At 36.0% G+C, this 19,062-nt stretch overlaps 1 pseudogene; it reads right to left on the reverse strand.

Annotated features, from left to right (window-relative positions):
* Window positions 1-11,918: 11,918 nt before the first annotated feature.
* Window positions 11,919-13,733, reverse strand: LOC113322595 (annotated as a pseudogene).
* Window positions 13,734-19,062: the final 5,329 nt, after the last annotated feature.

Here is a 19,062-nt window from a genome sequence, read left to right on the forward strand (position 1 = left end):
TTATATTCCAAAAAATGGATTTCGATGGAGTATTCTATATGTGTCAAAAATAAATCACTAAATTGATATATAACTTTTCTCGGATGACTGTGAACATTTGTATTTTCTGGCATATGGGCTGACACTGGATGCCCATAAAAACTTGCAAGCATGCATAACCTACATAAGTTCATAAGACTATGCTACAAGGAAACATGTAAGAAGAAGAAGCTAAAGAGTAGACAAAGAAAATAAAAATGGAAGAGGGATGGTCGGCGCCGACGACAGGGAACATCACCTAGGCATCGGCTCTTTCCTTTTTGGATTTTGTTATCTTGTGCACTCATTCACAAGATAAGAACCAATCATTGGCATGGGAAATTGAAAAAACAAATAAAATATAAGAGAGATAGTGTATCTTTTTATCGGAGAAGGCAAATATTCATTGGTTTTTAAACTTCTCTTTTTACAAATACAATCTCCAATGAAAAGAAACACTATCTCTCTTATATTTTTATTTTTTTTTAATTTCTCATATCAATGATTGACTCATATTTTGTGCATGAATGCACAAGATAACAAAACCTTAGTCGGGATTCGCTATTTTGGTCCTTGTACCTTGATCTACCTTGGTTTTTCTAGATAATTTTAAATATATCTTCTTAAAAATTTTATTTAAATTTATTTTAAGAGGTTTTTCTACCTATTTTTATATAGATTTTTTAGATGATTCCAAATAGATCTCTCTACCTATTTTTAATTAGGTTTTTCCTAGCTGGTTTAAAAAAGGTCTTTCAACATACTTCTACTTAGGTAATTCTGCTTAAGTAATTTTATCTATGTCTGTCTAGGTCCATGTGCTTACTTTATTTTATAATGAAGAAGGACGGGGTTATAATCTACGGGCTGTGTAACAAATGATATTGAGTTTCCCAATCTCGTTTGTACTGCAACCAATCTGCGATCCTGTACCATAAGACCAATGAACTTATTGCATTGTATCCTCAATAATTGCAGTCTAAAGAAACTTCTGTACTGTTGGTTGCACAATTAAACAGGTCTGCTTCCCACCAAAAAGTTGAAAACGGTAATTCCATCACAAACCTCGAGCTTTGAACCTCAAAGAACAAAATCAAACAAGTTGAAAACCTAATAATTTCTTCAAACCAAAGAACCCACTGACCAACCACCAAAGATGAGCCAAATTAAGCTTATTTCATAACTTAATTGAATCAAAATACTAAAATCAGAGCTTGAAATCAAGAAATCGAAGCAATGATAAATAAATAAATAAATAAAAATGATCAAAATGGATACTTTAGTTCGTCCCAAGTTTACATCGATATCATGCAAATTTAAGAAACTCCAACTTCTCAGAAACCGACCATATATCTAAGAATTGAGAGAAAAGGGGCGAGAGGAAAGTGGTCGATGAATAGATACAAGGGAATAGAATCTGAGGAGATTTTTATGGAGGTGATGCTGTAAAATTCTATGATGGAAATTTTTATGCTTACAGATTCCTAGCGGAGAGTGGAAATAATTAAGTTAAACATGTACATATACTTTTATAAAGATGATTTAAGACATCATAAAACCAGTTAGTAAACTATGTTGTTATTTATTTTTGCTTTCATCTTTCTTAAATAATTGTAATACAAATTACAGATCGATCAATATCCAGTTTATCCTCTTGTCCTGTTGTGGGTGATGTATTGGACGCGGATGAAAATCTACCACCACCATTTTGATGGTCCAGGCATGGATGACACCAGATCCACGGATTTTACCCACTGTTCACAGCTACTTAATTCACTTCACGCCTATTAACATGTATAAAGCCCACCGGCCACCAGTGAATGAATGTTCACAAGTTTTAACCCTATTGAATCGATTAAAAACAGCAAATAAGAGATTGGGTTTGTACAACTTACTTTCTTATCCTCATTTCAGGAATTGGTGCTTCAATTGGTTGATTTTCTGGTTCGATTTGAGGTTCAATTTCAGGTTCTCCAACTCCTTCTTCAATTGGTTCTTCTTCTTCAATTGATGGATTTGAAGACGATTTAGAACCCTTACTTCCTGCTTTTTGATTTGTACGACCCATTAGGTAATTGAGTTTATTCGTCGGTCAAATTTTCGCGAATCGACAATTAATCATGGTGATGAAATTTTTTTCTCACGAGAAAGGGGAAAAGTTCGGCTACAATGAGAAGAAGAAGAAGAGATGTTTATAGTTTTGATTTTTATTAAACTGATTTTAGGTTTTTATATTAAGGGTATATAGGGAATTGAACTACCTAATAAATACCCCTTATAAGATTACCCTAGATAGGGTTATTGATTTATATGCCCAGAAAATTTCATGTATACCCTGAAAATTGTATGTATGCCCTAAAACAGGGTTCCTTTTTTTTTCTTCTTTTTTAAGCATTCCCCAGCCTCAGTTTGCAACCAAACGTCCAAATTTCTTTTAGCTTCATAGGCAACTCAGCTCCACTACTAATACTTGTGTCGCGTGTCATTTAAATGGAAAAGAAAACCATATATCTGCCTCCCCATTCAACAAACCGAAGGGATTCGGCTTTTCTCTTTTCTCCTCGCAATGAAATACGATACAGGTGATTAGGTGTCCTACGTAAGTTAAGGAGTCCAGTTTTGTGCACATTTCAGAGCGTGCACAAAACAAAGCAAGAAAAAGAGATTGTTCGTTCCTTTTCAAATTCGTCCAACAGGCAACAAGATATGCTTCATTCATAACCAAAAGTATGGTTCGTTGCATAGGCAGCACCATGCCCAAATGGGTTCTTTATATCCCAGTCAAGACTGTTTTTAGGCATACCTAAATATTTCTAGACATACAAAACAATAGTCCTAGTTTGGGTGACCTTTTAAGGGACACCCTATGGATAGTTCAATTATGTATATATCCTTAAATCTTTTAAATTACTAATCTATCTCTATCCCTAATACAAAAACCTAAAATCAATAAACATAAAAATCAATTTCAATACCAACCTTTTTTCTTCTTCGTCAAGTTTAGATTACAAGATAGGGTTCGGCTTAAAATTAAGTTCAGATTTCAGCCGAACTATTCTTGAAACTTAACTCTGAAAGTGCATATGAACGATTCGGCTTAACAGTACATATTAGTTATGAGCCGAACTTAGTCAAATAGAACCTTATATTTAGGATCGGCTTATTCTATAGTATTAGTTTTGCGCCGAATATGTAGAATCGTCTTGTAAGTCTTTTGTACATATGACCCAAACCACTCTCTGTATATGATAATCAAAAGTTCAAGACATAGTTCGGCTCATTTGTGTTATTTCGGGTTAGCCGAACCTGTTGATGTGTTGACAAGTTTTTGATATTTCATGTTTTGGGAGCGGGAGATAGAGGAGGCATTTTAGAAGTGATCCTTAGTATCTTCGTGAATTATGACTACTGGATCAGGTTGATTTTCCATCGGCACAGGTCCGACAAGCGTGATCTACAAAGAATATCACAAGGTTAAATACTACAAAGAAAAATTAATAGTTAGGTTCGGCTTATACGATAATCATATAATGAGCCGAACCATGTACATATAAAGGTTTTAACTTATACGATATTCTCAATATGTGTCGAACCATCAACAAATTATCTATCCAATAATTATTAATGGTATGTTCGGTTCATACGATTTTTCATTATATAAGCCGAAACATTAACATATTGTATTCCAGAACTCTCAGGAATAGGTTCGGCTTTCTACGAAACTTTCATATAAGCCGAACTAAAATCTAGCAATTGGGAAAATATATATTCGGCACATACCGTAAACAGTTTCAGCTAGCCGAACTTTTCATCAATTGGGTTGGTTCGGCTCAGAGATTTAAGCCGAACCTCATCCTGGTTCGTCGAACCATTATGAAAAAATACAAACTTTTGATAATTTCGAGCTATATAAGTGAGATTAAACATAGGATAGAAGTGTACCTCTGTATTAGAAGCATTGAATGAATAATGACCCTCTTCATCCTCCATTGAATCAAGAATTTTTTTTTTCTCACTTTCTCCTTATCCTTCTCTCCTTCTCAATAAAAACTTGATTTTTTTCCCCAAAATTTTCATCTACACAAACCTTATAATTCTGAAAAATTATTTTAATCACTAAACAAAAATTTTAATCACTAATCCAGATTACTATCACTAATACATAAAGGACGGAGTTGCCATTATAAAAAAATTTGGTTAAGGGGGCTTCTGATTTTGTTATTTGACATTCCTTTTTGTCTTTATTCAGTATGCCTTGAAAGATTAGGTATGCCCAAAAACAGCCTTCATCTCAATGGGTATTGTTGGCCTACTGGGGTAGTAGAAATGCTCTGAAATACATGCCTGGAAATATAAACAAAACTCACATATGCTTAATACCAAAACAAAAAACTCTGCCATAGACCAGTTGGTCTTTTGTAATAGCAAATATAAAATTATAATCTATATAGGATGAAGCCATATCCTATCTCTTTATCCAGATGCATACATACCTCCATGGATTAACAATATAGTGATGGCTCATGAGCTCCTACACGCAATGAAAAGATCTAATGACAAAACTGAATAATTATGACTAAAGTTGGATATGTCCAGAGCTTTTGATCCAACGGAATGCTCATTTTTCGAACTATTTTTTGAGCACTAGCTCATTTTAGTGGGGGACTACTCATTTATTTGGGGATGGATATTTGAAGTAAAATCCAGCCACCCCTTATCTTTATTTTTTGTTAATACCAAAAAAGCCCTTTGTAATTAAATCATTGTTCGTGTAATGATTAGTTAGTGTTAGTGTAATGATTAATTAGTGATTAGTGAGTTATTAATAGGATACTTATGTTAGAATCAGAAATATTGAGAGAGAAGAAGAAGAAGAAGAAGAAGAAGAAGAAGAAGAAGAAGAAGAAGAAGAAAAGATGAAGAAAAATAGGGTTGGACCCATAAAATTTTATTTTGAGTTTTCTAAATATGATATGAGTGATTCATGTGATGATAACTCCTCCTCAGATTCGGAACCCCTTTCATCTCCTAGAGTATTTGTCAATACTTCTAATGATCCGGGTATGAGTTATTTGTTAGATGATGAATATTTTTTTCCTCAAACTCAAGGTAACAACCCAAATGATGAATTTTATCATCCACAACCAGAAGATGAAGATATGGGTACTCAGGTATGCTCAAATTTAGTTAATGTAGCTTGAATTGTGCAAAAAGTTGGCCAAAAAGAAAATTTCAGTAAAAAAAATCGGCTAGGTCAAGGGGGTTCGATTACCAAATATGCATTGTGATGTAACCGAACTCTTCTGTATGTGCAGTTCGGTTACTTGATGTAGCATACGCAGGTAGCCGAACTCCATTATAATGGATCCGATTTTGGTTATCTTTTTCCAGAACACGTTGTGGAACTAATAGCATAGAGTAGACAGATAATAGTTCAGTTTAGTCTAGTATACTATCGGGGTTGACGAACTTATTAGGAGAAATTTTTTCATCAAATTTCGGCAAGCTCGCAAAAAATTTCTAGTTACTGGATAACCGAACTCTGAGTTCGGTTAATCCGATAAACTTTTTACATTGCTGAACCTATTATGAGAAATTTTTTCATCAAATTTAGACAAGCTCGCAAAAAAAATCTAGTTACTGGATAACCGAACTCTGGGTTCGGTTAGGCCGATAAAAATTTAACACTGCCGAAATTATAAGTGTTTCTTGTTTGTGGTATCATTGACGTTGTGTTATTTCTCTTAGGTTTAATGTGATCCAATACCGATGGAAAATCAACCTTCCCCAGTTGATATTTTGTACGAGGACACATCCCATCACTATATGAATGACTTGGTATTCAAAGATCGGCGGAAGCAAAGAGTTGGGCTAGACAACATGCAGAAAACGATAATTGCGTATAAGTTTTGAATGGGAATGAAACACAAAATCCACAAGAGGAAGGGTTATGTTTATAAGAGAAAGACAAATAGGAAGAACAAAACTTTTTCAACGAAGATCAATTGCCCATTCAAATTATCATTTAATTACAACAAAGGTTTGGATGGATGAGTTCTCTACCGGGTTATGGAAGGTCATCATAACCACCCTCGTCCGGAGTATCTTGAAGGACATTTCATGGCGGCAAAGCTAACTCCTTAAGAAATGGACAAGGTTGGGAAAATGAGGAAAATGGGTATTTCACCGCTTCAAATGCTCCAAATATTAAAGGAAGATAACAAGGATAACCACCCATCTTTGTCCACCATTTATAATGCAATTGAGACAATTAAAAGGAATGAATGGAGAGATAGACATGATCAATTATATTCTCCATCACCTCTTGATTGACATCTTGAATTATATTACGAACATTCTCTTGGTTCACTCCCTGTAACGATCCCCCTCCATGTTTAGCATTTTTAGTACCAGTCTTTCAAAAATCCAAATGTATTCTACCACGAGGGGTGGGGGTTCTCAAATCTTCATCTAGGTGGAGATTATATCTTTTTCCTTTTTTCCTAATGAATGGAAACCACATTATTAGCTAAACAAAATATTTTCTTATCAAATAAAATTGAACATGGGACTATATCAAACACAAGATGTTAACAGACTAAAGTTCGGTTATCTGGTATATAAGTTACGAAGTAACCGAACTAGGAGATCGGTTAACTGGTGTAAGTTGCGAAGTAACTGAACTACATATTTGGTTTTGACAGACCCAAGTTCGGTTACCCCCTTGAAATTGCGAAGTAACCGAATTATATAATACCAAACTTCGGTTACCTATATAAACTTATCGACTCCATCGAACTCTGATTTCCCATATAAATAAGGAGTTCGGTTAGGCAAAAATTTCTTGCGAGCTTACCAAACTACAAAGTTCTGTTACCTAAAAATTCATAAAACTTGCGACATTGCCGAAGTGTTCTTCATACTGAAAGTTCGGCTACAAAAAAAACTAGGGTTTTAAAATTTCTTCTAGCCGAAATGTTTACTGTAACTACCATTTTCAATTGGTTTTGATGATTTTTAATCGATTCTTCAACAAAAAACGAACTAAAATGAATGGGTATGAAGGAAATTACCCGCAGATTTGTATTTTACTCTAATCGTACTTCTTTTTTGTTGTTGGATGATTGATTTGGCCGCTCAACTTTGCTTCAAGTTCTTTATCAATTTGCAATTATTTTGGGAGACTCGCTACATTTGCGAGTCCCAGACTCAACCCTAGAAATCTGGGTGTTTGCTTGGTACGCATTGCTTATAAAGATGGATTAATCGACGATGAAATTTTTTCGAATCGACGATTAGCATCGATGTCTACGAAGAAGAGGAAAATAAATGAGATGAAGAAGAAAAGTGAATAGAAACTGATTTTAATCAGTGTAGTTTTTAGGTTTTAATTTAATGGGTTAGATTAGTGGTTAGTGGTAGATTAGTGAGTTATTAGGATTAGTTGTAACTTTAATTAGGATAAGGAAAGATTAATTTCCACTAATCATTTAGGACACCCCTTAAAATGTAGGGTAAACAATTGAATCACAAAGAAGTCCCCCACCAAAATGGGCTAGTGCCCAAAAAATCGTTCCATATTTGTTAAAGATTTTTAAGAACCTGGGCTTTATTATGACTGGTGCAAAATTCTTGGAGAGTGAACATCAACTGTAAGCATATTGAGGCCTTCTGATTAGGGGTGAGCATTTGCACCGTCATCCGTGGATTTAACCGGGACCAATGTATTCTTACGGATGGATGCCCGGACCGTTCACTAATGGATTGGATGCGGATAAATTTTTTGAAATCCAACGTATTACAGATTGGGTCCGGATACAACTTTGAAAATTCATTGGACACCCATATCTGTTAGATTAAGGGCCTTTATATAGTTTTTAGAAAATATATAAATAGTTTAGGAATTCTTAAGGTATTTGCTTGGAGTGTTGTCCATGGCATTTCTATATTTATATTCATATATAAAATCCGTAGGCTCTATAAGAAGTTATCTATGTGGGCTTTATGTTTTCATATAAATTTTAATTAAAACAAATCTATTGGATTATCCGTGCCAAATCCGTTCATCCACGCATCCAATAAATATAAATCCGTTAGATATTGGATCGGATATAAATGAGTTAAAAATCGGTTCATGCTCACCAGTTAAAAATCGGTCCATGCTCACCCCTACTTCTGATTGAATGTGATCATTCAAGAGCCACTTGGTTAGGTGTCAAGTGTCAACATTAAAATTGCACGGTGTTCTACAACAACAACGGCAATTAATCACCGCGTCCAATGATAACATGGATTCAACTGATGGAAACTTTTGGAAATGGTAGCTACTAATGTTGACTCGGAAGGATAGATATTTTTCTTTATCCAAACATGGAAATCCCACCATCCTACAATGAAGTTGTTACTCATTGCTTACTCATTGACCAAAAGACTATTTACTCTTCTATTTCAGTTAGCTCTACACAGAGAAGTTGGGTTCCTCCGCCACAAGGCAACATGGGAATATGTTTAGATGCTTCATGCAACAAAGAAGTTGGAACAAGCAGCACTGGCTATTAGGCTAAGTCCTATGGGCTAGATTGGACTGTTAGATTGTCAAAAAGTATTGCAAATCATGAAAAAAGTGTGGGAAAAAGTTAACACTATTTCTGGTTACTTTTCTCTCCTAGCATTTGCTCGCAGACGAGATTGAAACGCTGAACAGTACGGCGCTCAAAAAGTGACCAAACGATGAACAGTTCGGCGCTTAGAAAAATCACAAAAATCTAACGACTGAGATTTAAGCGATGAATGGTTCAGCGCTCAAAAAATAATCAAAATGCTGAATGGTTCGGCGTTAAGAAAAACGTTGAATGGTTCGGCGTTAAGAAAAACGCTGAATGGTTCGGCACTCACAGATGGCATGGACTGCTAATCTAGCAGGTAGATATCTATCCCATAAGACTTAGAAGGTTGCCCAAGCTAACGTGTATGGTCATTCTAGCAGCTAGATATCTAGTCCATAAAACTTGGCCTTAGCATAAGTTGAGAGAGTCTGTGTGTGTGGTGTAACCGTGTGAGCTGAGAGATTTGTTGGTCAGTGCTTGAATTTGTTTGAGTATATAAACTCAGTCCAGTCCTGTAAACCATTTAATCTTTCTTTAATCAATCTTTGATTCAAATCATCAGCAATGTAGATATCAGGAATTCCCTGTGTTACTATGGTATCAGACTCAGAAGTCATCAATTTCTGAGGGTACCGATCCTAGCCTTTTTCTTCATCAAAACCACCATTGCTTCCATCTTCAATAATCATCACCACCATTAATCCACCATCTTCTGTTGTTGCTATTGTAAATCGAAATTCATAGGATGATTTGATTGAATCATCTCAAATTTGCGACTAATTTAACCAATCTATGTGTTTCTATCTACATCTCAGTAGGTAATTTTCTTCATCCACCTCCATTAATGGTGTTTTCTGGTAGGAATTAGAGTTTTGATTTGGTTTGATACCCCTGCTACGTCGACAAACATGATTAAGTATGATTTTTAGATTTGAAATTTGGTTGAATTACTTGTGCTCTTGATGATTTTGGTTACCGTTTTCGTTTGGAGCTGGATTCATTTACCTCAACTGGTTCAATTCAAATCTCTGCTGGTAATCTCCATTTGTATGTTTAGATTACTTCAAATTTAAACTCATATGTTCAACTTCTACATCACTAGCTCAACAACACACAATTCTGTCTTCAAAAGCTTTTTCATCATAACTAGTTTGTGGCAACTAGTTTTTTAATCAAGTCCTGCTTGTGCTGATACCTGGAGCTTTTTAATCTGAGCATGCCTATCTCTGCTACACATTGTCTAGATTAGAGAGAAGCTTAATGTTGTTCCATTTGAAAGTGAGGAAAATCTCCTCTTAAATCACAGATGTTATTAATGTGTATGGAATGAAGGTTTGCTGCACTATATATGCTTATTTAGATTCTTATCAGTTCATCCCATTGGTACTGGCTTTGGTACAGTCCTCTTTTTATGAGTGAGTTGGCTTGCGCGTTTAATGATGCAACTGAAGATGATGTTATGGGATTGGAACTAGTGAGTTATATTCAGTACAGATTGAAGTTCTCTTTGTTGAGTTTGTATACACTCAGTATGCAACCTAGTGTTCAGTTTGCATATATGTTCGATGTGCAACCTGTTTTTCTTCTACTTTTCATGCTCTTCGAATAATTCAGTTGAAGTTTATCTTCAATGGTGACAATAAATGGATTCAGTTTATGAATCTGTTCTTTTACTTTATGTTGGTTTGTTGCTGTTTACTTCTTGGTTTAGTTTAGCTCAAGCAATAATTTGAATAATGGGATCATCTATAATGGTTTCGGCAATAATATTGAGAAGCTCTTACAAGTGGTTATAACAGACTAAGGGGAGTAAGTGTTAAATAATGAATAGTGCCAGACACTTAACTGGATGGTAATCTACTACTTCAGTTGCTGTTAGAGTTGTTATGTCCTGGTACTTTCGAAAAGACTCTCAACGTTTGGTTAATGGTAATAATGTTGTGAGATGCTGTTTACAGAATTACTAGTACACATTTGTTTGTCCTGCATCTTCATTTCCTGTAACTGGGCAGTCTCAACTTACTCGTGTTGGATTTTACTTTGGCTATTTGATGGATCTTTGCTGTCAGTGCTAGGTGCTCACTGTCATATTGCTTAGTATTCTGCTTTCGCATCAGCCGTGCCACAATTAAAATTCAGCAAGGTCGGCCAGGCCTATGAGTTCAACTTCAAGAGAGTCTGCAGCTTACAAGCTCGTGTTAAGCAATTGGTGTGCAATTGGACTTCTACTTCCTGTGTTGGTTACCCAAGACTAACCTGATGCTTCAATCTCTTGCTTTCTGTGTCCTGCGGCATCACCCACTTCTCAATATGGTCTTGCATATTGATTACTAGCTGTTACATCCTAATAAAGTTGTTGTGACGTTTCTGCATCAAACCAAATGCTGCTAATGGTGCCAAATGTGCTTATTTCTTCAACTATGCTACCTGCAAGTATTACATCCACTTGCCTGCTGCTTTTTCATGCTTGTTCCTGCAACAACTACTGCATGGATGCTTTGTTGGTGGCATTACCAATTGCTACTCATACTTCTGGCGCATACACGTTTACCATACTGTTGAGTACAGTCAACTGCTTGGTTCAGGTCAGGACAAGTTGCATATTTTTGGTGATTCTATCATTCAGCTCAGGTTGGTGCAAGTTTAGTATTTCTTGCTGGGTTTATTGGTGATCCTGGTATGTAATGCTTATTTCTCATACTTATGTTGTAATGTTATATACCTGGAGGGTATTAGCATAGGTTGAGACAGTCTGTGTGTGTGGTGTAACCGTGTGAGCTGAGAGATTTGTAAACGTGTGAACCATGAGAGTGTCGGTCAGTGCTTGAATATGTTTGACTATATAAACTCAGTCCAGTCCTGTAAACCCTTTAATCTTTCTTTTAATCAATCTTTGATTCAAATCGTCAGCAATGTAGATATCGGGAATTCCCTGTGTTACTATTGGCATAATTATTAGAGAGATGAATGGACAATGCCATGCATGGAGTCAAGGAAAGATTCTTTAATGGTGCCTTGGTTGGTTCCGCAGCAAGTAGAATGCATTGCACCGTAGGAAGCAATCACATGGGTTCGCTTGTCTTCATAAAAGCAAGATTGTTTTTAAGTCGGATAACCAAGTAGTGGCTGGGCAGTACGTTGGTCGAAACCAGGGTTTGTTGGATAAAAAGCAGAAGCTTCTTTTTGGGTTTTCTGGCAAATATCCCAGGTGACATTTTATCTATTGTCAGGGATGACCAATCTTATCAAATCTGATTCCAAGCTTCTAAATCTTACTTTTGCATCAAAAGAATCAAAAGAAATTTAAATAACAATGTGTATCATTTAACTAATTGATTATACAACAAAATCAAATATCAATGTGTTTCTATCTAATCTGATTTTTTAGATGTTACAGCAAATTCAGGAACAAAATTATTAATAATCAAGGTTTAACAAATATTTATAGGATGTTTTCTTTTTCTTCTTCTAGCTGTTGGAACTGATTCCAACATTCAGTCCCTTAAGACCGAGTTGTTTTCATGACTCCATGTTCATACTGCCAGAAATCACCCAGAAAGGTTTTGGCGGCATCCAAACTCGGAAAATAAGTAGGTTCTAAGAAAATCTGAGAGAGTGAATCAGCCGATTCAGTCAAATTAAGACAGCGGTTTCCTCTTGCTTCTAAACTCCCCATAACGGTCATAATCAACTGCCGATACGAAAAGAAGAACCGTTTCAACCCCGATTCATTCGCTTGTAAAGCCTGAAGTAAATGAATTTTACCAGAATCACTTTTCTTGTGACTGTGATATAGTTTCATCACCGCTTCTTGGATTCTGGGTCCTCCTTTTGGATCTACTTCAACGCCTAGAATCGCCGGAACTTTATGTTTCAAATCTTTCGATAATTTCGTAATATCAATCAATCCTTTCGATCTGAAACAGAATGCTTCCGATTCCGAACTCGCTTTGATCGATAACTGATTCTTCAATCTTAAAAAATCATCAGGATCCATCAACACATGAAGATCTTCGATATCGGTTAATAATTTTCATATCCTTTCTAATAACCAACAATCACTAGAAGCTTGATCATAATCACCATCTTCGATTCTATCTCCGATACGCTTAAGAATTCCTTTAGATGTTTGTATCCACGATTCCAAAATCTGATGAATCGTAACAAGTGTCTGATTCTCATAGTTATTAAGTTTCGTCTGCTCGAAACTGCTGGTTTTTAAAGAATGTAGTTCAGAAGGTTTGCAGATGCGATCATAATTCAAATTTGGTTTACCTGAGAGATTAGGTTCGCCTAATCCTAATGTATATGAACACCTCCTCATTTCGCATTCAATCGAAAACATAATCTTGGAAGCAATATCTTCAGATTTCTTCCATGTAGCTAAACGCGGTAACAAGCTCGCTTCGCTTGTTTTGTTCACAACATGAGTTTCACTTTCACCAGGTAATTTCCAAACCTCAGCCATACTTCCATCTCTTGCCAACATCCCATTAGATGTACTGAGATCAACAATCGGAGCTGTACCTCGTGATTCAGAATCATTCTCTCCATCTTCGCAGAGGATGGCGATGAGTTCAATCTGGTGAGTTGTTAATGATTCAAGTCTCCTTTTCCACTCACGATGATTCGCATAAGGTCTCGGATCGGAGAGAACAATAGATATAAACCTGAAACTGATTTCTAATCCTTGTAGAGCTGGTTTAAGAATTGTTTCGTTTTTCCAGTTTGGGAAATCTTTACAGGTCTGGAGTTTAGAAAGTTGGGAATATCGAATGTACTGCTCGTAAGCTGAGCACGAAGAAGATGAAGCCGGTGAGATATCGCTAATTCGAATAGGTGGTGGAACAGATTTAGTATTTGCTGAGATCTTCGGTGATTTGTTTGCTGATGATACCATCTTTGTTGATTTCCAATCAAGATCAACCATTTTCTGTAAGAATTAGAGATGAATTAGAAGAATGTTTGAAAGAATTAGTTGAGAGGGAGAGATGAAAAGAATAGAAGGCTTGGAAGAATTGTTTTGTTGAGTGAGAAAGTCGGCCAGACAGGAGTATTTATAAAGGAGTGAAGAAGGCGTGTGGAAAACACGACGAGGTTCAAAGTCGCGGCGGTGGAAGAAGAAGAACTAGAATTCTAAGTTTGATTTTTAAAAGCCGAAGCCTTATCCAATTTGATTAGTTTATTTCCGAAATGACGAAATTATCCTTTTACTCGGTAAAAGCTTACTTCCTCGGTCCCAGTATATATGCGGAGAAGGGGGTTTTTCTTAGAATAAGAAAAAACTTTAATTTCTGCATATCCATCCTCTTTCCTGTATTATCCTTTGTACAATTTGCAACATTGGACATATTAACTTAATTATGGTGATAACTACCTATAATAAATAAGAATAATTTATGGAAAAACTCATCTTGGAATTGAAAAACCGCCTATATAATGGAACTACAAATTTTTAAAACTCCGCCTATATAATAGGGCCGGAGGGAATATTTAATTATCGGTTAATGGACAGAAATAGGATAATGGATAGAAATGGGATTTGGTTCGTTAACTTATTTGGGAAATCCTGTGTCCTGCGTGTAACCCTGTTTTTAGAACTTGCTTCCCCGGTCAAAAATCTTCGTTAACTGCAGATTAGCTAAATGTTGAGTCAGTGATCAACTGTAGAGAAAGAGCCCAACACTTACCTTAGTCAATGGAGAAGGAGAATGCTTGACCCATGGAAACTATGTTACTCCTGAGAGTCAACAACGGATATGGCAATCTTTGCGTTCCATTCTAGTATGATCCATTCGGTAGATAACTTGTATGTACACAAACTTGGTTAAAAAGACCAAAATCAACAATTTATGGATGAAAATGACAGTTAGATTTTGATACTGTTTAAATGGTCAAAAATTATTTTGATACTGTTTAAATGGCCAAAAATTTAAAAATAGCAAGGATATAACCGGTTTCATCCTGCCAATTTTCAAATATTTTTTCTTATTTTTAATTTACATAGGATGTATCCAGTTTCATCCTTGCTATTTTTTAAGTTTAAGCTAGGATGAATCAAGTTTCATCCTTGCTAAAAAAATTTTGTCCATTTCAGCCAAACTATTTTTTACTCGTCCATTTGAACCGTGATTTAAAAATATTTGAAAAAATGACCTAGTTTGCGTAGAATGAATCAGTCTTAGTTTATCCTATAAAAATGCCAATTCAAGAAAAACAAGACAAGAGGTCAAGCACGTATGCACACCCCCATTTGATTCTTCCCTTGGAAAAATGTGGATAAGGCTAGGAAAAGATTGTTCCTAGAAAGAGTTCGTCAATGTGACAACAGCTGATAATATTGTCTTTAAGTGGAAGGGAATATTGTCTTTCTTTCATGGGAAGCCTCGAAAGAAAAGTATTGCATTTTGCGTCCGTGTCTTCCGGGAAAAACAGTTCACACATATCGGCTCGATCTTTCCTCGCCCGGTCGTTGAAATAAGCAATCTAAAAACGTCCAACCGACATCATTATCATTGGGATTTAGAAGTTTGAGCAATGTTGCTTAAAATTGGGAAATGTTTTACTTCACCTTGAATCCGAGTACAATCCGTCCATTAATTACAACACAAAAAGAAACAACAGGATCTTTCGGCCGAGATTGGTGGAGATATGAAGTTGTCTTAAAATAACGGTAATCGAAAAAGAGAAATAATCAGCAATTGCGGCTGATTAATGAAAAATCAAACTTCTAAAACGAGGACGACTCGACTCCAGCCAGCTATCAATGTTTAAATTTAATACAAAATTGGTTAAAAAAGACCAAAATTAACAATTTCTGGGTAAAAGGGACAGTTAGATTTTGATACTGTTTAAATGGACAAAAATATAAAAATAGACACGATATAAATAATTTTATGATGCCCATTTGGCGTTTTTAGGGGCTACTCAAAAGGATTTAGGGGCCAACAATAAAACAAAAAAGGTCACCCAAAGGGAAAATGTAGCCATCCTTTATCTCGCGTAATTCGTAATGGCGAAATTACCCTTATATATTCGGAGGATATGATAACATTATTATCCTCCGATTTCAATCGGAAGCCAAAATATTTCCCAGACTTCCGATTGTGGTCGGTGCAGTATTAGAATGATTTTTGTTTCATTTTTTCATTTCTTTTTTTTTTGAGTTATAGAGTTATAGAGAAGAGGTGAAGGAAAAAAGGAAAACCATTTTTCACTACAAAAATGGATGGATACGAAGAAGAAGGTGAGAATCATGACGAAGAACAAAATGTTGAGGGTTCACGACCGTTTAGAGAAGACGATTTGGGGTATATGTTGAATGATCCAAACTTTTGTGGAGAGGAAAACATAGACGACCCTTTCATGGAAAAAATGGAGAATCGCATGATATTGAAGCTAACGATGCATGTAAAACACAGGTATTGTGTTAAGAAACTCAAATACTCGATTTGCATGCGTTTGTGTGCTTTTGTAAACAAGAAAAACCGATTATTGCATGCATTGAATGCCATGAACTACCCAGATTCGGTAGATAATTTCTAGATTAAACTTACGAATATAACACACTGAGTACCAAATATGTATATTCGGTAGTTACAAGATACTAGTTTACTGCCGAATATGAGAAAAACCCCAAACTGGTTTTCCAAAAATATCTACATTCGGTAGTTATGTAGAGTTATTTACCTCCGAATGGCCCCAAAAACGAATTCCTCAGAAAATTTCAAAACTCAGTATTCTTATCCTTTACAATCGGTAATAGTTTAACATTATTTGACTGCCGAATATAACAGTGGCCTCAAAATAAAATTTCCGAAAACTTGAAAATCGGATGTTTATCGATTAAAGTTATCTCCCGGTTATTTATATTCGGCTGTTTACTATATATTTTAGCTTCCGATTATATCATTTTTTGCACTCAGTAAACTGTGTACATTCATTTGCATAAATCGGGTGTTTTGGGTAACCGATAGGATTCCGAATATAAAGTATTCGGAAGTTTGACTTATTTAATTACCTCCGATATATCATTTTTTTCACTCAGTAAACTGTGTACATTCATTTGCATAGATCGGGTGTTTTGGGTAACCGATAGGATTCCGAATATAGAATATTCGGAAGTTTGACTTATTTAATAACCTCCGATTATTGTATAATAATTTGTTGCTTTCATATGCAGGCCGTTGAAGAGTTTGTTGATGACTTCTATTTGAGGCCCGACACTTCCCTATACTATGCAAACGATTTGGTATACTCATTACTACTTTTTTTTTTTTTCAAAATTTATATGTTAAATGGTTATGCTTATTAGGTTTGTTTTGTTTTATGCACGTTTAGACATTTGGAAGTAAGAAGGAGGCAAAGGAATGGCTTATGAACAAGGCAAAAGATAACATGTGCGTGGTAGTTCAAAATAATCATGTTAGTGACACTCGATTTGAAATGATTTGTGAGCGAGGTGGGACGCGAAAGAGTCACGAGGGAAAGAATAGTAAGTACATACGGAAGACGAATAGGAAATACCGAAGCAATACCAAGAAGATAGGATGCCCATTTAAGATTGTCTTCTATAAGCCCGATGGTATTAAAGGTAAAGAGTATAAAATGTATAAAGTTGATAACGGTTGTCACAACCATGATGATCCGTTGGATTTAATTGGACATGTAATGGTTGCCAAGTTAAAACCACATCAAATGCAGACGGTGAGGTCTATGCGGATCCAAAAAGCGAGTGCGATCTTAAGTAAAATAAAGGCGGACGATCCCGACAACTTGTCTTCTTTGTCTACAATTAAGTCGGCCCTAGCTACGATCAAAAGGACTGATTGGGATGGTAGAACGGTCATGCAACAATCGGAGTGGTTAGCGGAGTTACACGGCTACACCTTGAGAAGGGAAGAAAAGGATGGTATAGTGGTTCGTATTTTCTTGGCACATCCCGAAATGATCCAATTGGCTCAATGCTTTCATCAAATTTTGTTGATAGATGCTACTTATAAGACAAACAAGTATAACATGCCGTTGTTGAACATTGCTTGCCATACTTCGGACAAAAACACGTTTACGATTGCATGGGGTTTAATGGATCATGAGAACAATGTGAGTTTCATTTGGATGTTGGAGACGTTGAGGTCCATTTATAACGGTGATAATTTTCCAAGGGTTATTGTAACGGATAACGATCAAGCCTTAATGCATGCAATAGCGGTAGTGTTTCCGGAAGCCCAAAACTTGCAATGTACGTGGCACATTCAATGCAATCTCAAAACCAATTGCCATCATCATTTCCAAGTTAAAAGACCAAGGAAGGGTACCAAGAGGTCAAAGGAAGAGGATGAGCGCATTAGTAAATTAACCGTGGAAGAACGTAAGTAAGAGGATAGGCTATTTGAAGAAAAGTGGAAGGAGGATGGAATAATTTGGAAAATATTCATGAAAGCATGGGACAAAATCGTTTGGTCGATGACCGAGGAAATTTACGAATGTCACTTGAAGAAATTTGAGGATGAATACGGCACGGACTACCCAAGACCGGTTGAGTATTGTAATAAACAATGGTTAACGATTAAGGAGAGGTTTGTGTTTGCATGGACATATGAATATCGTAACTTCAAGAACTAGGAGACAAGCATTGCGGAGGGGTCTCATGGTAGACTAAAGAAAATACTAATTGGTAGTCAAAATGGAGTTGTGTCGATCCAAGAAGCAATCCATGAATTCAGCAATCGTGATCTCGTAAAGATTAGGAAATGTATGCAATTTAGTGTATACCAATTCCCGATGGAACATATTAAGGAAAAATTGCTTCTAAGGGGAGTTGTTCATAAAGTTTCAAGATGGGCAATAAATCGTATGATGAAACAATTGAAGTTATATAAAACTTATGATGACGAGAATACGGTTTGTATTTGCAAGGATATGATAGGTATTGGACTCCCATGTCGTCATAAGTTGGGTAGGTATGTTGAAGTGATTGACATTGATGATATTCACCCATTTTGGAAGCAATTAAATTTCACTCCGAACACCCCGGTAGTTGATGCTCCGTCTTTCTTCGAGTCGGAATTGTGTGCACAAATAGCCGAGCGTTACGCTACATCAAACGACACCAAAAAGCAAATATTGATGCATAATTTGGAGGAATCCCTTCACCCTTGTTTAAGGGAGGTTGATGAACCTATTAAGCAAAAGAACACCGGTAGGACGAACACCGAAGTGTCGTGGACCATCCAAAGAAAAGAGTTGAAGGAGTATTTGTATAATGAAAGAATATTGTCTAGGCAGGAGCATTCGGAAGACGAATTTGAAGATGAGCCGGAACCTAAAAAAAGAGGTCGTCCAAGAAATGATCAAAGTGGACCAACCACCCGACAAGTAACGCCAAAGATATCTACAGATCCTTCTCAAGTAAGTCAACCCAATTGAACGCCTCGCA

The sequence above is a fragment of the Papaver somniferum genome, chromosome 11 (assembly GCF_003573695.1).
Source record: "Papaver somniferum cultivar HN1 chromosome 11, ASM357369v1, whole genome shotgun sequence".
NCBI classification, from domain to species: Eukaryota; Viridiplantae; Streptophyta; class Magnoliopsida; order Ranunculales; family Papaveraceae; genus Papaver; species Papaver somniferum.